Source organism: Nicotiana tabacum, chromosome 17 (assembly GCF_000715075.1).
Source record: "Nicotiana tabacum cultivar K326 chromosome 17, ASM71507v2, whole genome shotgun sequence".
NCBI classification, from domain to species: domain Eukaryota; kingdom Viridiplantae; phylum Streptophyta; class Magnoliopsida; order Solanales; family Solanaceae; genus Nicotiana; species Nicotiana tabacum.
In genome coordinates, this window is record NC_134096.1 from 88,052,456 (window position 1) to 88,077,068 (window position 24,613).

Sequence of the window (24,613 nt, forward strand, 5' to 3'; positions counted from 1 at the left end):
TTGCCCACGCATTCCGCATGGGCCCCGGCCCCAGATCGACTTAAATTTGTACGGGCCATCAAATACTACCTAAGGAACCATAGGCACCACCCCACCATGACAGTTCGTCATATTGTGGTATTTTACGACAATAAAACTAGAATTTTGCCCGATTTCCATATCTTCGTGTGCTATTGCCCATGCCTTTTGCATGGGCACGGACCCCCGGATTCGGATCACCTAATATTTTTTCGAGCCGTCATAAACTACCTAAAGAACCATAGGAACTTTCCCCCATGACCGTTCCTCATTTTTTGGCGTTTAACGACCAAAACACGGGAATTACATATGATTCCCATATTTTCGAGTGATATAGCCAAGCCTTCCATATGGGCCCAGGCCCACAGACCAATATCGCCTAATATTATTTCGGGTCATCAAAAACTACCTAAGGAATAATAGGAACCGTCCACCATGACCGTTTCTCATTTTTTGGTGTTTTACGGCCATAAAACTGGAATTTCGCCTGATTCTCATATTTTCGTGTGCTATAACACACGCCTTCTGCATGGGCCCGGGCCCCTGGAATTGGATCTCCTAATATTTTTTCAGACCATCAAAAACTACCTAAGGAACCATAGGCATCGTCGTGCCATGACCGTTCCTCGTTTGCATTTCACGGCCATAAAATTAGAATTCCGCCTGATTCCCACATTTTCTTGTGCTATTGCCTACGCCTTCCGCATGGGCCCCGGCACTGGATCACCTTAAATTTTTACGGGCCATCAAATACTACCTAAGGAACCATAGGGACCGCATCGCCATGACCGTTGGTCATATTGTGGCGTTTTACGACCATAAAACTGGAAATTTGCACTATTCCCATATTTTCGTGTTCTAACCCACGCCTTTCGCATGGGCACGGACCCCCGGATCCGGATCGCCTAATACTTTTCCGGGCCATCATAAACTACCTAAAGAACCATAGGAACTTCCCCCCATGACCATTCCTCATTTTTTGGCATTTAACGACCAAAACACGGGAATTCCATCTGATTCCCATATTTTCTAGTGATATAGCCAAGCCTTCCGCATGGGCCCGGTCCCACAGACCAATATCGCCTAATATTATTTCGGTCCATCGAAAACTACCTAAGGAATAATAGGAACCATTCACCATGACCGTTCCTCGTTTTTTGGCGTTTTACGGCCATAAACCTGGAATTCCGCCCGATTCCCATATTTTCGTGTGCTATAACCCACGTCTTCTGCATGGGCCCGGGCCCCTGGAACTGGATCTCCTAATATTTTTTCAGACCATCAAAAACTACCTAAGGAACCATAAGCACCATTGTGCCATGACCGTACCTCGTTTACGTTTTACGGCCATAAAATTAGAATTCCGTCCGATTCCCATATTTTCTTGTGCTATTGCCCACACCTTCCGCATGGGCTAGGGCCCCGGCCCCGGATCGCCTTAAATTTTTATGGGCCATCAGAAACTACCTAAGGAACCATAGGCACCGCCTCGCCATGACCGTTCGTATATTGTGGCATTTTACGACCATAAAACTGGAATTTTGCTTGATTCTCATATTTTCGTGTGCTATTACCTACGCCTTTCGCATGGGCACGGGCCCCTGGATCCGGATCGCCTAATATTTTTCCGGGCCATAATAAACTACCTAAAGAACCATAGGAACTTCCCCTGATGACCGTTCCTCGTTTTTTTGGCCTTTAACAACCAAAACACGGGAATTCCATCTGATTCCCATATTTTCGTGTGATATAGCCAAGCCTTCCGCATGGGCCGGGGGCCACAGACCAATATCGCCTAATATTATTTCGGGCCATCAAAAACTACCTAATGAACCATAGCCACCGCCCCTCCATGACCGTTCCTCCTTTTTGGCATTTTACGGTCATAAAACTAGAATTCCGCTTGATTCCCATATTTTCGATTTCTATAGCCCACGCCTTCCGTATGGGCCCGGGCCACCATACACGGATCGCCTAATATTTTCTGGGACATCATGAATTACCTAAGGAACCAAAGGCACCACCCCTCTATGACTGTTCCTCGTGTTTTGGCGTTTTACGACCATTAAACTAGAATTCTGCTCGGTTCCCATATTTTTGTGGACTATAAGCCACGCCTTCTGCATGGGCCCGTGTCCCTGGACCCGAATTGCCTAATATTTTTTCCGGCCATCACAATCTACCTAAGGAACCATAGGCACCACGCCACCATGGCCGTTAATCAATTTTTGGCATTTTACCGCCATACAATTAGAGTTCTACTTGATTTCCATATTTTTGTGTGATCCCACGCCTTCCGCATGGGCCCGGTCCCCCAGACCCGGATCGCCTAATATTTTTCTTGGCCATCTAAAACTACCTAAGGAACCATAAGCACCACCTAGCCATGACTGTTCCTCATATTTTGTTGTTTTACGGCCATAAAATTGGAGTTTCTCCCGATTGACATATTTTTGTGTGATATATCCCATGCCTTCCGCGTGGGCCCGGACCTCCGGACCCGTATCGCCTAATATTTTTTCGGCCCTTACAAAATCATCTAAGGAACCATAGGCACTGACATGACCATGGCCGTTCCTCGGTTTTTGGCATTTTACGGCCATAAAACTGAAATTGCGCCTCATTCTCTTATATTCGTGTGTTATATAGCCCACGCCTTCCGCATTGGCCCAGGCCCCCGGACCCGGATCGCCTAAAAAAATTTCTGGTCAACAAAAACTACCTAAGGGACCGTAGGCACTTCCCCGCTATGACCATTCCTTAATTTTGGCATTTTACCACCATAAAACTGGAATTCAGTATGATTCCTATATTTTTGTGTGTTATAGCCCACGCCTTCTGCATGAACCCGAGCCCCCGGACTCGAATCACAAAACATTTTTCCGGGCCATCAAAAACTAGAAAAGTAACCATACGCATCGCCCCTCCATGACCGTTACCCGTTTTTTGGCGTTTTACGACTATAAAATTGGAATTTGGTCTAATTTCCATATTTTCGTTTGTTATAACCCACGCCTTCCGCATGGGCCCAGACCCCCGGACCTAAATCACCTAATATTTTTACGGGCCATAAAAACTACCTAATAAACCATAGGCACCATCACGCTATGACCGTTCCACATTTTATGGCGTTTTACGACCATAAAACTAGAATTCTTCCCGGTTCCCATATTTTCGTGTGCAATAGCCCACGCCTTCCGTATGGGCTCGAGCCATTGGACGCGGATCGCCTAATAATTTTCTGGGCCACCAAAAATTACCTCAGGAACCACAGGCACCGCCATGACCGTTCCTCATTTTTTTGCATTTTACGGCCACTAAACTAGAATTCCTCTCAGTTCCCATTTTTTGCGTGCTATAACCCATGCCTTCCGCATGGGCCCGGACCCCAGACCCGGATCGCCTAATATTTATTCCGGCCATCAAAAACTACCTAAGAAACCATGGAACCATGTTGTCATGACCGTTCCACATTTTTTGACCTTTTAAAGCCATAAAACTGGAATTCCATCCTATTCCCATATTTTCGTGTGCCATAGCCCACGCCTTCCGCATGGACCTGGTCCCCCGGACCCGAATCGCCTAATATTTTGTTTAGGACATCGAAAACTACCAAAGAAACCATAGTCACCGCTTCACCATGACCGTTCCTTAATTTTTGTCATTTTACAGCTATAAAACTGGAATTCGGCTTAATTCCTAAATATTCATGTGAAATATCCCACGCCTTCCACATGGGCCCGGGGGCCCGGACGCGGATCGCGTAATATTTTTCCGGGCCATCAAAAACTACCTAAGTAACCAAAGGCACCATGCCACCATGACCATTCATCATTTTTGGGCGTTTTATGGCCATAAAACTAGAATTCCGTCTAATTCCCATATTTTCATGTGTTATAGCCCACGCCTTCCGCATGGGTCAGGGGCCCCGGACCCGTATCACCTAATATTTTTCCGAGCCTTCAAAAATTACCTAAGGAACCATAGTCACCGCCCTGCCATGATCGTTTCTCGTTATTTGGCATTTTACGGCCATAAAACTGGAAGTTTGCCTGATTCTCAGATTTTTGTGTACAATAGGCCACGCCTTACGTATGGGCCCGGGCCACCAAATGCGGATCGCCTAATATTTTTCCAGGCCATCAAATATTACCTAAGAACCACATGCACCACCCCTCCATGACCGTTGCTCATTTTCTGGTGTTTTACGGCCTCTAAATTAGAATTCCGCTCAATTTCTATATTTTCGCATACTATAACCCATGCTTCCGCATGAGCCCTGACCCCGGACCTGGATTGCCTAATATTTTTCCCGGCACCGCATCGTCATTACGGTTCCTCATGTTTTTGCATTTTAAAGAATTAAAATTGAAATTCTGCTCGATTCTCATATTTACGTGTGCCATAGCTCACGCCTTTTGTATGGGGTCGGTCCCCCGGACCTGAATCGCCTAATATTTTTTCGGGCCATCAAAAACTACCAATGGAACCATAGGCATCGCCGCGCCATGACCGTTCCTGTTTTTTGGCATTTTACGGCCATAACACTGGAATTTCGCTTGATTCCTATTTATTCGTGTGAAATAGCCCACACCTTCCGTATGGGCCCGACACCTGGATGTGGATCGTGTAATATTTTTTCGGGCCATCAAAAACTACCGAAGGAACCATAGGCACCGCACCTCCATGACCATTCTTCATTTTTTGGCATTTTACGGCCATAAAACTGGAATTTCGCCTCACTTTCATATTTTTGTATGCTAGCCCACGCCTTTCGCATGGGTTTGAGACCCCGGACCCGTATAGACTAATATTTTTCCGGGCCTTCAAAAATTACTTAAGGATCCATAGCAATTGCCCCGCCATGGCCGTTCCTCATTTTTTGGCGTTTTACTGCCATAAAACTAGAATTATGCATGTTTCTCATATTTTCGTGTGCACGGACCCCCGGACCGAATCGCCTAAAATTTATCCGGGTCATCAACAACTACCTAAGGAACCATAAGCACCGACACACCATGATCGTTCCTCGTTTTTTGGCACTTTACGGCCATAAAACTGGAATTTTGCATGATTCTCATATTTTTGTGTTTTATAGCCCACGCCTTCCGCATGTGCTCGGGCCTCCGGACCTGGATTGACTAATATTTTTATTGGCTAGCACAAATTACCTAAGGATCATAGGCACCGTGCCTCCATGACCGTTCTTCGTTTTTGGCATTTTACCGTCATAAAACTAGAATTTCGCCTGATTCCCATAATTTCGTGTGCCCGCGCCTTCCGATGGGGTCGGGACCTCGGACCCAGATCACCTAGTATTTTTTCGGGCCATAACAAACTACCTAAGGAACCATAGGCACTTCCCCTCCAAGACCGTTCCTCGTTTTATGTCGTTTTACGGCCATAAAACTAGAATTTCGCCTGATTCCCATATTTTAGCGTGCTATAGCCCACGCCTTCCGCCCGGGCCCCAGGAACCGGATTGCCTAATATTTTTTTGGGCCTTCAAAATTTATTTATGGAACCACAGGCACCACCCTGCATGACTGTTTCTCGTTTTTGGCGTTTTACGGCCATAAAATTGGAATTTCGACCAATTCTCATATTTTCTTTTGCTATAGCCCACGCCTTCCGCATGGGCTCGATCCCCCTGGACTCGGATCGCCTAAAAAAATATTTGGGTCAGCAAAAAATTCCTAAGGAACCGTAGGCACCGCCCCGCCATGGTCGTTTCTCATTATTTGGCGTATTACCGACATAAAATTGGAATTCCCCCCGATTCCCATATTATCGTATTATTATTGCCCACGCCTTCTGCATGGGCTCGAGACCCCTAACCCGTATCGCCTAATAATTTTCCATGACATCAAAAACTACCAAAGGAACCATAGGCACTACCCTTCCCTGACCGTTCCTCTTTTTTTGGCATTTTGCGGTGACAAAACTGGAATTCCGTCTGATTCCCGTATTTTCGTATGCTATAGCCCGCCTTCCGCATGGGCCCAGGCCCCTCGGACCCGGATCACCTAATATTTTTTTGGGCCATTAAAAACCATCTAAGGAACCACAGGCACCACGCCACCATGACCGTTACTCATTTTTTGGCATTTTACGGCCATAAAACTTGAATTCTACCTAATTCTCATATTTTCGTGTGCTTATAGCCCACGCCTTCAGCATGGGCCCGAGCCCCCATACCCAGATCGCCTAATATTTTTCTGGGTCATCAAAAACTACCAAGGGAACCATAGGCACTACCCCGCTATGAACGTTTCTCATTTTTTGGTGTTTTACGACCATAAAACTGGAATTTCGCTCGATTCCCATATTTTCGTGTGTTATAGCCCACGCCTTCCGCATGGGCCTGGGCCCCCAGAGCCTGATCCCCTAATATTTTTATGAGCAATCAAAAACTCCCTATGGAACCATAGGCACCATCCCGTCAAGACCGTTCCTCATTGTTTGGCATTTTACGGCCATAAAATTAGAATTCCGCCCAGTTCCCATATTTTCGTGTGCTATAGCCAAGCCTTCCGTATGGCCCTGGGCCACCAGACCCGGATCGCCTAATATTTTTATTGGCCATCAAAAACTACCTAATGAACCATAGGCATCTCCCCGTCATAACCATTCCTCATTTTTGGCGTTTTACGACCATTAAATTGGAATTCCGTTCAGTTCCTTCCCATATTTTCATGCGCTATAACACACGCCTTCTGCATGGGCCTGGGCCATCGGACCTGTATCACCTAATATCTTTCCCGACCATCAAATACTACCTAAGGAACCATAGGCACCGCGCCGCCATGATCGTTCCTCATTTTTTGGCGTTATACTGCCATAAAATTGGAATTTTGCATGATTCCCATATTTTTGTGTGCTATAGCCCACGCCTTCCGCATGGGCCCTGGCCCCCGGACCCGGATCACCTAATATTTTTTCGAGCCATCAAAAACTACCAAAGGAACCATAGTCACCGCCCCTCTATGACCGTTCCTTGTTTTTTGGCCTTTTACAGCCATAAAATTGGAATTCCGCCTGATTCCTATATTTTCATGTGAAATAGCACACCCTTTCCGCATGGGACCGAGCTCCCCTTCCCGGATCACCTAATATTTTTTGGGGGAATTTAAAACTACCTATGGAACCATAGTCACTACCTCTCTAAGATTGTTCCTCATTTTTTGTCATTTTACGATCATAAAACATGGATTCCACATGATTCCCATATTTTAGTGTGCTATAGCCCACGCCTTCCGATGGGCCTGAGCACCCGGACCCGTATCGGCTAATATTTTTTGGACCTTCAAATAATACCTAAGGAACCATAGGCACCGCCCCGCCATGACCGTTCCTCATTTTTTGGCGTTTCACGGCCATAAAACTAGAATTTTGCCCGATTCTCATATTTTTCGTGTGTTATGACCCATGCCTTCCGCATGTGCCCGGGCCCACAGATCTGGATCGCATAATATTTTTTCGGGCAATCAAAAACTACATAAGGAACCATAGGCACCGCCCTGCCCAGACCGTTCCTCAATTTTTGGCGTTTTACCGCCTTAAAACTAGAATTTCGCCTGATTTCCATATTTTCGTGTTCCTTAGACCACGCCTTCCGCATGGGGCCGAGCCCCCCTATATACGTATATACACAAGCTGTATACAAAACTCTATACCCGATAACTCCGAAGGGCGTGGAGCTTACCGATAAAGTTGAACTCGGACAACACCTACCGAGGAGATCTACTCGTCTGTCTATCTGAACCTGCACGCATGAAATGCAACATCCCCAGAAAAAGGGACGTCAGTACAAAATAATGTACCGAGTATGCAAGGCAATAAAATAATTGAAAGTTGAAACTGAACTGATAATATAATAACTGAAAATAACTGGAAGTTAAAGATAATCTCAAGATATGCTTACCTACTGATACTGAATCAACTCTCTTAATATAGTAAGTACAATAGTTGTCCGACCCTATAAGGCTCAGTATATATATATATATATATATATATATATATATATATATATATATATACATATATAATAAAAACTGCTCTGCCGTAGTGGGATCGCTCATAGGCGCTCGGCCATACCAGGCTCTATATCTCGGCCAACTGGGCTCGCTCACAGGCGCTCATCCGTAGTAGGCTCGGTATATAACTTACCATCTGATCAAAGGTTGCCCAATAGGGGCCTGCCCACCGATTATAGCTCGATGGTGGTGAAAATATTGCAATATTGTATATCTAAATGAACAAGAAACGGGAAACCTACTTTAGGGTCAGAAGCGTGTTAATACTTTGCCTTGAGATAATAAAATAGGATAACGTAACCAAGCAACACTTATTTTATATTCAAACTGCATGCTGCTAGTTGAAAACAAAAGGAGCATAGGCTATTCTGCATACCAAAGAACATTTGCACTTTTGTCACGTAATAGAAGGACCTGCATTTCTTAAACACTTATTTTAATATCCATCTTCAACTAAGAGTAATGCAGACTCAGTTCCCACAAATAGCCTCTTTACATGCAACTAGTTGTTGAATCTGCGAGCTAGGTAGAGTCCATAAACAAGTATATATAGAACCTCTTCTCTCTTGACTGCAAGAAGACAATACTCAATTGAATAAAAAGTCTCGATAAGGGAGAATGTTGTAACTTATGAGAGTAGGATAATGTATATAAATTCGGGAGTATGAACTTCTCTTTATGCCTCATTATCAAACTCATGTAATTACAAGATCATGCCAAAATGAAGGAAGGACTTACCCTTAACATACCTGGAGTAGGGAAAAATCTGTATGATATTCTTGAGAAGGATTGCACCGTACTCCCTTAGAATTACAAAATCTCGTTGTTATTACGCAAAGCAATTTCGTATGAATTTCTTTACAAATCTAAGAACTGTAGTTGCTATTGTAACATGAAGTCTCATATGAACTTCCAAAATCTCCTCCAAAAATGAATTTTTGATATCAATTGAACATAATTGTAAAGATGACTAACATAGACATTCCTTCTACGTTTTTGATGGCTAAGTGTATGGTTTAAGGATTTATCCAAAAGATCTTAAAAAATTATCAAATCTTTCTCCACTTGCTGTCACGTGGGGGGCTTTGTCCCCACCTACAATTATCCACAAATCCTTAATTATATGGTTAATCTTCCATTAAACTAATAATTAATTAATTACTCACACAATTAAGAATTACCTCAAATTACTTAAAATACTACTCACTTTTAACATATTTTATACACCATACTATCATGGTCATATGGTACCTTGTATGGCACTAGTCCATAAATACTGGGTATTATTGCTCGAACCTTATTTTATCCCAAATCAACAGCCTTCAATGAAACTCATTTTCTTTGATTCATTTACCCTTTACCTTTCACGGAACTTACTTATTGCTTGTTGTAAATAGCATAAATGCTTATTATCTCAAGAAATTCTCATTCCCGAATCTACGTTAATTAACTAAAGACGATACTTTAACGTACGAAAATGCGAGATGTAACACCCGGACACGGATCACCTAATATTTTTCCGGGCCATCAAAAACCACCTAAGGAACCATAGGCACTGAGCCACCATATTCGTTCCTCATTGTTTGGCATTTTACGACCATATAACTGGAATTCCGCTCGATTCCCAAATTTTCATGTGATATAGCCCACGCCTTATGCATGGGCCCGAGCCCCCAGACCTGGATCTCCTAAAAAGTTTTCGGGCCATCAAAAACTACCAAAGGAACCATAATCACCGCCCCGCCATGATCGTTCCTCATTTTTTGGCATTTTAAGGCCATAAAATTGGAATTCTACCCGATTCCCATATTTTCGTATGCACCCACGCCTTTCGTATGGCCCCAGGCTCCCTGACCCGAATCACTGAATATTTTTACGGGCCATCAAAAACTACCTATGGAACTATAAGCACCGTCCCGCAATGACTTTTCCTCATTCTTTCATGTTTTACGGCCATAAAAATAGAATTTCGTCCGGTTCTCATATTTTCGTGTGTTATAGCCACGCCTTCCGTATGGGCCCGGTCCACCGGACACGGATCGCCTAATATTTTTTCGATCCATCAAAAATTACCTTAAAAACCATAGGCACTGTTCCTCCATGACCGTTCCTAGTTTTTTGGCATTTTATGACCATTAAACTGGAATTCCACTCATTTCTCATATTTTCGTCTGTTATAACCCACGCCTTTCGCGTGGGCCCCGGCTTCCTGACTCGGTCTCAAATAATTTTCTCAGTCATCCAAAACTACCTAAGGAACCATAGGCATCGCGCCTCCATGACCGTTCCTCATTTTTGGCGTTTTACCGCCATAAAATTGGAATTCCGTCCGATTCCCATATTTTCGTGTGTTATAACCCACGCCTTCCGCATGGCCTGGGCCCTCGGACCCGGATCGCCTAATAAATTTTCGGGACACCAAAACTACCAAAGGAACCATACGTACCGCCCTTCCATGATCATGCCACATTTTTGGCGTTTTACACCCATAAAAATGGAATTCAGCCCGATTACTATATTTTCCTGTGAAACAGCGTGGGCCTTCTGCATGCGGCCGGGTCCTCGAATACGGATCGCCTAATATTTTTTTGGACCATCTAAAACTACCTAAGGAAACATAGGCAACTCCCCGCCACGACAGTTCGTCTTTTTATTTTGTTTTAGAACCTTAAAACCAGAATTCCACCCGATTCCCATATTTTCGTATGCTATATAGCCCACGCCTTTCGCATGGGCATGGGCCCGGTCCCTCGGAACCGGATCGCCTAATATTTTTCAGATCCATCAAAAACTACCTAAGGAACCATAAGCACCAGGCCGCCATGACCGTTCCTCGTTTTTGGCGTTTTACGGCCATAAAATTTGAATTCTTCTTGATTTCCATATTTTCGTATGCTATAGCCCACACCTTCCGCGTGGGCCTTGGCCCTGGACCCAGATTGCCAAAAATATTGTTGAGTTATAAAATACGACCTAAGGAACCATAGTCACCGCCACGACATGACTGTTCCTCATTTCTTTGGCATTTTACGGTCATAAAAAAGAAATTATTCCCAATTCCTAGATTTTCGTGTGCTATAGCCCACACCTTACGCATTGGCTCGGGACGAGGATCGCCTAAAATATTTTTAAGCCATAAAAATGACCTAAGGAACCATAGTCATCACCCCGCCATGTCCGTTCCTCAGTTTTTGGCGTTTTACGGTAATAAAACTTAAATTTCACCGGATTCTCTGATTTTCGTATCCAATAGCCCACGCCTTCCACGTGGGCCTGGGCCACTGGACCCAAGGAACCATAGTCATCGCCCCTCCATGACCGTTCCTCATTCTTTTGGTATTTTAAGGACATAAAATAGGAATTCTGCTCGATTCCCAGATTTTCATGTGGTATAGCCCACGGCTTCCGCATGGGCTCAGGCCCCCGAACTAGATCGCCTAAAAAAATTTCGGGCCATGAAAAATAATTTAGGGTACAATAGGCATTTCCCTGCCAAGACCATTCCTCGAGTTTTGGCGTTTTACGGCCATAAAATTAGAATTCTGCCCGATTCCCCGATTTTCGTGTGCTATAGCTCAAACCTTCCGCGTGGGCTCGGTCCCCCTAACTTGGATTGCCTAAAATATATAGGGGTATAAAATACGACCTAAGAAATCATAGTCACCGCCCCCTCCATGACCTTTCCTCGATTTTTGAAGTTTTACGGCCAAACAATTGAAATTCCGCCCGATTCCTAGATTTTTGTGTGCTATAGTCCACGCCCTTTTGCATGGGCCCGGGTTCTCGGACCTGGATCGCCTAAAAATATTTCGGTAATCAAAAATAACCAAAGGAACCATGATCATCGCTCTGCAATGACCGTTCCTTATTTTTGGTGTTTTTCTGCCATAAAACTTGAATTCCGTCCGATTCTCCAATTTTCGTGTGCTATATAGTCCACGCCTTCCGTGTGGGCCCAAACCCCCGGACGCGGATCACCTAAAAAAAATTCTTAGGCTATCAAAAAGGACCTAAAAACCATAGTCATCACCCCGCCATGACCATTTCTAGTTTTTTTGCGTTTAATGGCCATAAAACTAGAATTCCGCCCGATTCCCATATTTTTATTTACAATAGCCCAAGTCTTCCGCATTGGCCTGGGCCTTTGGACCCGTAACAGCTAAAAATTATCCGGGCCATAAAAATGACCTAAGGAACCATAGTTATCGTCTCGCCATGACCGTTCCTCTTTTTTGGCGTTTTACGGCCATAAAACTGAAAGTCTACCTGATTTCCATATTTTCGTGTGTTATGCACACGCCTTCCACATAGGCCCCGGTCCTGGGACCCGGATTGCCTAAAAACTTTTCTGACCTTCAAATACGACCTGAGGAACCATAGTCATCGCCTTGCCATGACTGTTCCTCATTTTTTAGTATTTTACGGCCATAAAACTAGAATTCAGCCTGGTTCTTCGATTTTCGTGGGAAATAGTCTACGCCTTACACATGGGCCCGGGTTCCTAGACCTGGATCTCCTAAAAACAATTTCGGGCGCTAAGAAATGACCTAAGGAACCATAGTCATCACCCTATCATGATTGTTCCTCTTTTTCTAGCATTTTACTGCCACAAAACTAGAATTCCACCTGATTCCCAGAGTTTCGATGATATAGCCCACACCTTCCGCGTGCGCCCGATCCCTCGGACCCGGATCACCTAAAAATTTTCTGTTCCATCAACTACGACCTAAGGAACCATATTCACCGTCCCACCATGACCGTTCCTCGTTTTTTGGTGTTTTACGGTTATAAAACTGGAATTTTGCCTGATTCCCCTATTTTCGTGTGCTATAGCCCACGCCTTCATAGTCAGTACCCCGCCATGACTGTTCCTCGTATTTTGGCATTTCACGGCCATAGAATTGGAATTCCGCCCGATTTCTAGATTTTTATGTGCATCGCCCACGCCTTCCGCATGTGTCCAGGCCCCCTGACCCGAATCGCCTAAAATGTTTTCGGGTCATCAAAAACAATATAACGAACAATAGTCATCGCTCTGCCATAACCGTTCCTTTTTTTATGGTGTTTTACGGCCATAAAACTAGAATTGTGCCTCATTCTACGATTTTCATGTGGTATAACCCACGCCTTCCGCGTGGGTACGGGGCCCTTGACCCGAATCTCCTTAAATTTTTTTCCGTAATATCAATTTCGACCTAAGGAATCATAGTCACTGCCCCGCCACGACCGTTCCTCTTTTGGTGTTTTACGGTCATAAAACTGAAATTCTGGTCGATTCCTAGATTTTCACGTGCAATAGCCCAGACCTTCCACATTGGCCCGGGCCCTCGGACTTGGATAGCCAAAAAAAATTCCTGGTCATCAAAAAAACATAAGGAACCATGAACTTTGTCTCGCCATGACCTTTCCTTGTTTTTTGGCGTTTTACGGCCATAAAACTGGAATTCCACCCAATTTCTAGATTTTTCGGATCGCCTAAAGATTTTTTGAGCCATCAAAAATGACCTAAGGAACCATAGTCACTGCTCTGCCATGACAGTTCCTCTTTTTGCTGTTTTACGTCCATAAAACTGGAATTCCTCATGATTCCCTAATTTTCATGTGCAATTGCTCATACCTTCTGCAAGTGCCCACGTCATCGGACTCGGATCGTCTAAAAGTTTTTCGATCCATCAAAAATGATCTAAGGAACCATAGTCGTCGCCACTCCATGACCGTCCTCGTTTTTTGGCGTTTTACAGCAATAAAACTAGAATTTCACGGGCTTCATAGATTTTCGTGTACTATAGCCTACGCCTTACGCATGGGACGGGGCTTTCTGACCATGATTGCTCAAAAACTTTTTGGGTCATCACAATTGACCTAAGGAACCATATTCACCACCCTGCCATGACAAATTCTCATTTTTGGCATTTTATGGCAATAAAACTTGAATTTCGCTCGATTTTCTGATTTTCATGTGCAATAGCACGCCTTCCGCATAGGTTCAGGCCCCTAGACACGGATCGCCTATAACTTTTTCGGACCATTAAAAACTACCTAAGCAACCATTGTTACTGCCTCGCCATGACCGTCCCTTATTTTTGGCATTTTACGGCCATAAAACTAAAATTTCGGCGATTCCCATATTTTCGTGTGCTATAGCCCACGCCTTCCACATGGGCACGGGCCTCGGGACCCAGATTGCCTCAAATTTTTTTGGGCCATCACGTACTACCTAAGGAACCATAGTCATCGCCCTTCCATGACCATTTCTCTTTTTGGAGTTTTATAGCCATAAAAGTATAATTCGACCCGATTTCCTAATTTTCGTGTGTTATAGCCCACGTCTTACGAATGGGCCCGCCAAACCAGACCCGGCTCGCCTAAAATTTTTACGGGCCATCAAAAATGATCTAAGGAACCATATTCACCACCCCTCTATGACCGTTCCTCGTTTTTGGCATTTTACGACCATAAAACTTGAATTTTGCCCGATTCCTAGAATTTCGTGTGATATAATAGCCCCTGCCTTCTGCATGGGCCCTGGCCCCCAGACCCGAATCGCCTAATATTTTTCATGGTCAACAAAAATGACCAAAGGAACCATAGTCACTGCCTCACCATGACCGTTCCTCAAGTTTTAGCATTTTACGACCATAAAATTGGAATTCCGCCTTATTCCCATATTTTCATGTGCTATTGTCCACGCCTCCCGCATGGGCTTGGGCCCCCGGACCCGGATCACCCAATTATTTTTTGGTCCATCAAAATTGACCTAAGAAACCATAGTTACCGCCCCGCCATAACCGTTCCTCTTTTTTAGTGTTTACCGCCATAAAATTAGAATTTTCCCCAATTCTCATATTTTGTGTGCTACAGCCCACGCCTTCCACGTGGGCCCGGGCCATAGGACTCGTATTGCCTAAAAATTTTCAGGGGCATCAAAAATGACCTAAGGAACCATAGTCACTTCCTTGCCATGACTGTTCCTCGTTTTTGGCGTTTTACGGCCATAAAATTTGAATTCCGCCTAATTCCCCGATTTTTGTGTGCGCCCACGCCTTACGTATGGGCCTGACCAATCGGACCCGAAATCCCTTAAAAATAATTCTGGCCATCAAAAACGATCTAAGGAACCATTGTCACCTCCCCTCTATGAATGTTCCTCATTTTTTGGTATTTTACGGCCATACAACTTGAATTCTACCCGATTCCGAGAATTTCATGTGCTATAGCTAGGGGTGGGCATAAAATCCAAAAAAATGAATTCCGAACCAGACCGAATTAATTCGGTATTTCAGTTTTGGATTTTTTGGTATAATTCGGTATTAAATTTTTGGTATTTCGGTATAACAGTACGGTCCTCGGTATTAAGATTTTAATATTTCGGTGTACCAAATTTATAAAGTATTCCATGTGCTTCCTAACTCCTTGTCCTATACTGCCCTTGCCCAACCCAAAGTTTTAAGTTTATTTCTAGCCCAATAACTCAAGACTAAGCCCAAGTCCATTTCTCTCTTAGTCTTTTTCCCTTATTTCTAAGGATTTGAATTAGAATTAGGTTTCTCAATAACTGAAGAACAGATCGGCTGTGAGGATGTGAGCTTGTGGTTGCGAGTCTGTGACTGCGATAGATATGGCGTCACGTCGACTTCACGACCTCGGCGCCGACGATTCTCAAGTGTGACTACTTGTTTCCTCATTTTTTACCTTCATTCTTCAATCTTCAACTCTTCAACAAGTTCATAACTTCTTCATTCTTCGTTCTTCAATCTTCATTAACTTAGTACGTTGAACAATTGACTCAAGGACAATATAGTAAGTACAGAAGTAACATTTTGGTGTCTAGTTTATAGTTAAGTCGTGGAGACTTATGGGTAGTTGGACACCATTTACAGAATACATTTCACCACTTTGTCTGGGCAAAATTAAGAGGGAAAGAACTAACTTATGTGTTTTCTGCAACTTGTTATTCAGCTTTTCAGTAGTTTGGGTGTACCCAAACAGATTTAAGGGACTATTTTAATGTAGCTATTGTAGTTTCCATTGGGTCTCTTTTCCTTAGGTATTGTGATACTAAACACAATTGTCATTTTTGAGCATCTACATTATTTCGTGGTAATTGTAGCAGAATAATTGTATTTCAGGCAAGTGTTGTAGAAAAACCATCTCATGCGCTTATTTATTTTGTGGATGATGGTTTTAGAGGAGATATTGAGTCTGTCAATGTAATTGAGTATTCAAAAGTCTTTTCCCTACGCATTAGTCAAAGAACAGATCGACTGTGAGCTCTATTTGTTTGGTGATATATTTTTGTAGTTTTGTTTCTTTTATCATCAAAAATTAATATTCTAACTTATGATTTTATCTTCTTTTTTTTAGGTTCAAGTTCAATCATGCCCCGTGCTCCTAAAGTTGATTCAAGAGTCGAGACTTTTTATGTTATTTCAATTTTTGAGAATTTGTTAAACTTATTTAAGCTTAATGTGTTAGACACTTAGACTTATGGCATTATGGGCCGGTGTTCTTATCATCTTATGTTGATGTTGTTGTTGGTTGCCTTCTTATTAGTTAAACTTACAACTTTATGTTTGGCATAATGGCAGTAGCCAGTAGGTTTGCAAACTTTGCATAATGTTTTTGTTATGACTTGTGAGCCTGTGACACTTTAGTTGTTATTACTCTCTCTGTTTTTGTTGCATTGTGTTTAATGTTGTTGCTACTCGTTAGTGGTTGTTGCATGATGCATCTATATATTTGTTGCATCTATGTAAAGTATAAATTTGAATTAAAAATTCTGTTGCTGGGTTAGAAATTTTGTTGTCGGACTGTTGCTCAGAGTTTTCAGTATGGTTTTGCAGTCAAGTTTTGGTTTTAGTGGTGCTGACTGATGATGCCTATGGATTTGACTCATTTTGGACAGATTTTCCTTTTAGTTATAATCTTTCCTTTCATACTAGTATTAAATTTGGTCATTATCATTTTGCTTTCCAAAGGAAAGATATTACTTATTAGTGGTGCTGAATGTTGAAGCCTCTCGATTCCATTTCCTTTCAATAACAAATAAAATGAAAGATTTTCCTTAATTAGGAATGTACTAAAATTTTGTTTCTGCTTGCTAACGCTTTTAGCACTTAGCAGTTAGCAGTACGTGACACATGAATATGTATCAAACTGAAATCGTACCGAACCAAAATAAGAAATACCGAACTGTACCGAATTACTTTGGTACGGTATTTGGTATACACAATTGATAAACCGAATACCGAAATACTAAACCAAAATTCCTAATACCGAACCGAAATACCGAATGCCCACCCCTAGCTATAGCCCACACCTTTCGCATGGGCCCGGGCCCCCAGACCCAAATCGCCTAATATTTTTCCGGGCAATAAAAAATAACCTAAGGAACCGATATTCACCGCCTCACCATGACCGTTCCTCAATTTTTAGCGTTTTACGATCATAAAACTGGAATTCTGCCCTATTCGTATATTTTCGTGCGTAATAGCCCACGCCTCCCACATGAGCTTGGGCCCCCTGACCCAGATCACCCAAATGTTTTTTTGGTTCATCAAAATTGACTTAAGGAACACCGCTCTGCCATGACTATTCCTCTTTTTCTAGTGTTTTACCGCCATAAAACTGGAATTTAGCACAATTCTCAGATTTTCATGTACTACAATCCACGCCTTCCACGTGGGCCTGGGCCATGAGACCCAGATAGCCTAAAAAATTTTCGGACCATAAAAAATGACCTAAGGAACCATAGTTACTACCCTGCTATGACCGTTCCTCATTATTTGGCGTTTTACGGCTATAAAACTTGAATTTCGCTTGATTCCCATATATTTCGTGTGTTCTAGCCCACGCCTTCCGCGTGGGCCCGGGCCCCTAAACCCAGATCGCCTAAAAATTTGTCGGAACATAAAAAGCGATCTAAGGAACCATATTTACCACCCTGCCATAACCGTTCCTCGTTTTTGGTATTTTATAACCATAAAATTTGAATTCAGCCTGATTCTCATATTTTCATGTGTTATAGCCAACGTCTTCCGCATGGTACCGTCCCCCCGGACCCCGATCGCCTAATATTTTTTTGGGCCATCAAAAATGACCTATGGAACCATTGTCACCCCCTCACCATGAACGTTCCTTATTTTTTTAGCATTTTACATCCATATAACTGGAATTTCGCCTTATTCCCATATTTTCCTGTGCTATAGCCCCCCTCCTCCCGCCGCATGGGCCCGGGCCCGGATTGCCCAAAAATATTTCGGTCCATCAAAATTGACCTAAGGAACCATAGTTACTGCCCCGCCATGACCGTTCCTCTTTTTGTAGGACCCCGGACCGAGATCGCCTAAAGTTCTTACGAAAAATAACCTAAGGGACCATAATCACCTCCCCGTAATGACCGCTCATCATTTTTTGGTGTTTAACCGGCATAAAACTAGAATTTCGTCCGCTTTCTAGATTTTCGTGTGCTATAGCCCACGCCTTACGCATGGGCCCAGTTCCCCCAGACCTCGATCGCCTAAAATTTTCTCGAGCCATAAAAAATGACCTAAAGATCCATAGTCACCGGCCCACCATGATCGTTCCTCGTTTTTTGTCATTTTACGGTCATAAAACTGCAATTCCACCTGATTCTTCGATTTTCGTGTGTTAGAGTCCACGCCTTACTCATATTTTGGCATTTTACGGCAGTAAAGCTCGAATTTTCTGCTAGATTTTCATGTGCTATAGCCCACGCCTCCTGCATGGGCCCGGGCTCCCGAGATCGGATCGCCTAAAATTTTGACGTCCCATAAAAAATTATCTAAGGAACAATAGACACCGCCTCGCCATGGCCGTTAATCATTTTTTAGTATTTTAGGGCCATAAAACTGGAATTCCATCTAATTTCCAAAATTTCGTATGATATAGCCCATGCCTCCTGCATGGGCACAGGCGCCCAGACCAGTATCGCCTAAAATTTTACCGCCCCATCAAAATGACCTATAGAACAATAGTCACCGCATCGTCATGACCGTTACTCTTTTTCCCCATTTTAGGGTCATAAAACTAGATTCCATCTAATTCCAATTTTTTCGTGAGCTATAGCACGCCTCTTGCATGGGCCTGGGCGCCCCAATCCGGATCGCCTAATATTTTGTCGTCCCATCAAAAATGACCTAAGAAACAATAGTCACCGCCTCGCTATGATTGTTACTCATTTTTTAGAATTTTAGGGCCATAAAACTAGAATTCCATCTTATTCCAAAATTTTCGTGTGCTATAGCCCTCGTGCATGGGCCCGGGCGTCCGACACGGATTGCCTAATATTTTGTCGACCAATAAAAAATGACCTAAAAAATAATAGTCACCACCTCGCCATGATCGTTACTCGTGTTTTGGCATTTTAGGGCCATAAAACTGGAATTCCGTACGATTCACATATTTTCGTGTGATATCCCATGCCTCCTGCATGGGACCGAGCGCCCGGACCCGGATCGCCTAATATTTTTTCGACCCATCAAAAATGACCTAAGGAGCAATAATTACCGCCTCGCCATGACCATTACTAATATTTTATCGCTTTAGGGCCATAAAACTGGAATTCCACTCGATTCCCAAATTTTCATGTGCTATCCATCCCTCCTGCATGGGCCAGAGCGCCCGAATCCGTATCGCCTAAAATATTGTCGGCCCATCAAAAACGACCTAAGGAACACTAGTCACTGCCTCGCCATGACCATTACTCATTTTTTGGCGTTTCAAGGCCATAAAACTGAAATTCCATTTGATTTCCTGATTTTCATGTGCTAGCTTCCTGCATAGGCCCGAGCGCCCGAATCTGGATCGCTTAAAATTTTGCCGGCCCATCAAAAATGACCTAAGGAATAATAGTTACTGCCTCACCATGACCGTTACTCATTTCTTTTTGCGTTTTAGGGCCATAAAACTAGAATTTCTCCAAATTTATGTGTGCTATAGCCCATGCCTCCTGCATGGGCCTAAGCGTCAAGACCCGTATTGCCTAAAATTTTACATGCCCCTCAAAAATAACCTATAGAGCAATAGTCACCACCTCGTCATGACCGTTACTCTTTTTTCGCATTTTAGGGTCATAAAACTAGAATTCCATCTGATTCCAAAATTTTCGTGTGATATAGCCCACACCTACTGCATGGGCCCGGACGCCCAGATCGTCTATAATTTGCCGGCCCATAAAAAATGACCTAAGGAATAATAGTTACCGCCTCGCCATGACCGTTACTCATTTTTTACCGTTTTAGGGCCATTAAACTGAAATTCCATCTCATTCCCAGATTTTCATATGTTATAGCCCACGCCTTATGCATAAGCCAGTGCGCCCGTACCCGGTTCGCCTAAACTTTTGCAGGCCCATCAAATACGACCTAAGGAATAATAGACACCGCCTCTCTATCACCGTTACTCATATTTTGGCATTTTAGGGCAATAAAGCTCAAATTTTCTACTAGATTTTCATGTGTTATAGCCCACGCCTCCTGCACGGGCCCGGGCTCCCGGGCCCGGATCGCCTAAAATTTTGAAGTACCATAAAAAATGACCTAAGGAACAATAGACACCGCCTCGCCATAACTGTTAATCATTTTTTGGTGTTTTAGGGCCATAAAACTGGAATTCCATGTGATTCCCAAATTTCCGTGTGCTATAGCCCATGCCTCCTGCGTGGGCCCAGACGTCCCGACCCGTATCGCTTAAAATTTTACCGGACCATAAAAAATGACCTATAAAACAATAGTCATTGCCTTGTCATGATCGTTACACTTTTTTCGCACTTTAGGGCCATAAAACTAGAATTTCATTTGATTCCAAATAATTTCGTGTGCTATAGCCCATGCCTCCTGCATGGGCCCGGGCGCCTAGACCCGGATCGCCTAATATTTTGTCGGCCCATAAAAAATAACCTAAGAAACAATAGTCACCGCCTCACCATTACCACAACTCATTTTTGCGTTTTAGGGACATAAAACTAGAATTTAATCTGAGTCCAAAATTTTCATGTGCTATACCACGCCTCCTGCATGGGCCCGAGCGCCCGGATCCGGATCGCCTAAAATTTTATCAGCCCATCAAAAATGACCTAAGGAACACCGGTCACGGCCTCGCCATGACCGTTACTCATGTTTTGGCGTTTTAAGGTCATCCTAAAATTTTGTCGGCCTATCAAAAATGACCCAAGGAGCAATAGTCATCACCTCGTCATGAGTGTTACTCATTTTTGGGCATTTTAGGGCAATAAACTGAAATTCTATCCGATTCCCAGATTTTCGTGTGCATATCCCACGCATCATACATGAGACCGGGCGCCGGGACTTGGATTGCCTAAAATTTTGCCAGGTCATCAAAACCCATCCAAGGAACAATAGTCACCATCTCTCCATGACTGTTACTCATTTTGTTTTGCGATTTAGGGCCATAAAACTGGAATTTCTCCCGATTCCCAAATTTTTGTGTGTTATAACCCACGCCTCCTGCATGGGCCCGTGCTCCCGGACCCGATTCGCCTAAAATTTTGTCGGTCCATCAAAAATGACCTAAGGAACAATAATCACCGTCTAGCCATGATCGTTACTCATTTATTGGCGTTTTAGGGCCATAAAACTAGAATTCCATATGATTCCCAGATTTTCGTCTACTATAGCTCATGCCTTCTGCATGGGCCTGGAACCGGATCGCCTATAATTTTTTTTCGGCCCATCAAAAATGACTTAAGTAACAATAGTCACCGCCACGTCATGACCGTTACTCATTTTTAGCGTTTTAGAGCCATAAAACTAAAATTCCATATGATACCCAGATTTTCGTGTGTTATAGCCCATGCCACCAGAATAGGCATGTGCGCATGTACATGGTTCGCCTAAAACTTTGCAGGCCCATCAAATACGACCTAAGGAATAATACTCACCGCCTCTCCATGACTGTTACTCGTATTTTGGCATTTTAGAGCAGTAAAGCTCGAATTTTCTGCTAGATTTTCGTGTGCTATAGCCCATGCCTCCTACATGGGGCTGGGCTCCCGAGCTCGGAGTGCTTAAAATTTTGACGTCCCATAAAAAATTACCTAATGAATAATAGACACCGCCGTCTCCATGGCCGTTAATCATTGTTTGGTGTTTTAGGGTCATAAAACTGGAATTTCATCTAATTTCCAAATTTTCGTGTGCCATGCCTCCTGCTGGGCCCAAGCGCCCGGACCCGTATCGCCTAAAATTTTACCGGCCCATAAAAATGACCTATATAACAATAGTCACCGCCTCGTCATGACCGTTACTCTTTTTTCGCATTTTAGGGTCATAAAACTAGAATTCCATCTGATTCCAAATTTTTCGTGTGCTATCCCCACGCCTCCTGCATGGGCCTGGGCGGCCGGCCCCGGATTGCCTAATATTTTGTCGGGCCATCAAAAATGACCTAAGAAATAATAGTCACCGCCTCGCCATGGACATTACTCATTTTTTAGCATTTTAAGGCCATAAAACTAGAATTCCATCTGATTCCAAAATTTTCGTGTGCTATAGCCTACGCCTCCTGCATGGTCCCGGGCGGCCGACCTGGATCACCTACTATTTTGTCGACCCATCAAAAATTACCTAAGAAATAATAGTCACCACCTCGCCATGACTGTTACTCGTGTTTTGGCATTTTAGGGCCATAAAACTATAATTCCACCTGATTCACACATTTTCGTGTGCTATCCCATGTCTCTTGCATGGGGCCGGGCGTCCAGACCTGAATCGCCTAAAAATATTTTGACCCATAAAAAATGACCTCAGGAGCAATAATCACCGCCTCTCCATGACCGTTACTAATTTTTTATCGTTTTAGGGCCATAAAACTGGAATTCGACTCGATTCCTATACTTTTATGTGCTATAGCCCACGCCTCCTGTATGGGCCAGAGTACCCGAATCCGGATCGCCTAAAATTTTGCCGGCCCATAAAAATGACCTAAGGAACACTAGTCACTATCTCGCCATGACAATTACTCATTTTTGGCGTTTTAGGGCCATAAATTTGGAATACCGCCCAATTCCCCTATTTTTATGTGTTATAGGCCACGCCTCTTGCATGGGCCTTGGCGCCATGATCCGGATCGCCTAAAATTTTGTTGGCCCATCAAAAACGACCTAAGGAACAATAATCACCATCTCACCATAACCGTTACTCATTTTTGGCGTTTTAGGGTCATAAAATTGGAATTTCCCCCGATTCTCATATTTTCATGTGTTATAGCCCACATCTCCTGCATGGGTCCGGCGCCCAGACTCGGATCGCCTAAAATTTTGCCGGCATATAAAAATGATCTAAGGAATAATAATCACCGCCTCACCATGACTGTTACTCATTTTTCGGCTTCTTAGGGCCATAAAATTGGAATTCCATCTGATTCCCATATAGCACACGCCTCCTGCATAGGTCCAGGCGCCTGGACACGGATCGCCTAAAATTTTACTGGCCCATCATAAACGACATAAGGAACAATAATAGTCATCCCCGCCATGACAGTTCCTCATTTTTCGGCGTTTTAGGGCCATAAAACTGAAATTCTTTCCGATTCCTAGTTTTTCGTGTGCTATAGCCCATGACTACTGCATGTGCCCAGGTGCCGCACCCGGATCGCCTAAAATTTTACCGGCCCATTTAAAACGATCCAAGGAGCAATAGTCATCACCTCGCTATGACCGTTACTCGTTTTTTTTTTTTTTTGCGTTTTAGTTTCATAAAACTGGAATTCCACCTGATTCCCAAATTTTTGTATGCTATAACCCACATCTCTTGCGTGGGCTCGGGCGCCCGGACTCGGATCTCCTAAAATTTTGCTGGCCTTTCAAAAATGATCTAAGGAGCAATAGTCACCTCCTCGCCATGACCTTTACTCGTTTTTTGGCGTTTTAGAGTCATAAAACTTGAATTTCGCCCCATTCCAAGACTTTAGTGTGCTATAGTCCACGCCTCCTGCATGGGCCCGAGCGCTCGGACCCGGATCGCCTAAAATTTTTTCGACCCGTCAAAAATGACCTATGGCACAATAATCACCGCCTCGCCATGATCGTTACTCATTTTTTGGCGTTTTAGTCTCCTGCATGGGCCAGGGCGCCCAAATTCGGATCGCCTACAATTTTGTCGGCCCATAAAAAATAACCTAAGGAACAATAATTACCGCCTCGCCATGACTATTACTCATTTTTTGGCGTTTTAGGGCCATAAAATTGGAATTCCACTCGATTCCTAAATTTTCGTGTGCTAAGCCCACGCCTCCTTCAAGGGCCTGAGCGCACAGACCCAGATCACCTAAACTTTTCCGGCCCATAAAAAACGACCTAAGGAACAATAGTCACCGCCAAGCCATGATCGTTACTCGTTGTTTTGGCGTTCTAGGGACATACAACTGAAATTTCGTCCGATTCCTAGATTTTTCTGTGCTATAGCCTACACCTGCATGGGCCCGGGCACCCATCCTCTATTTGTTTCCAATATTCTTAGATTTGTCTAATGAATTGAATTTTATTTATCCCTAAGTTGAATTGAATTGTTAGTTAAATA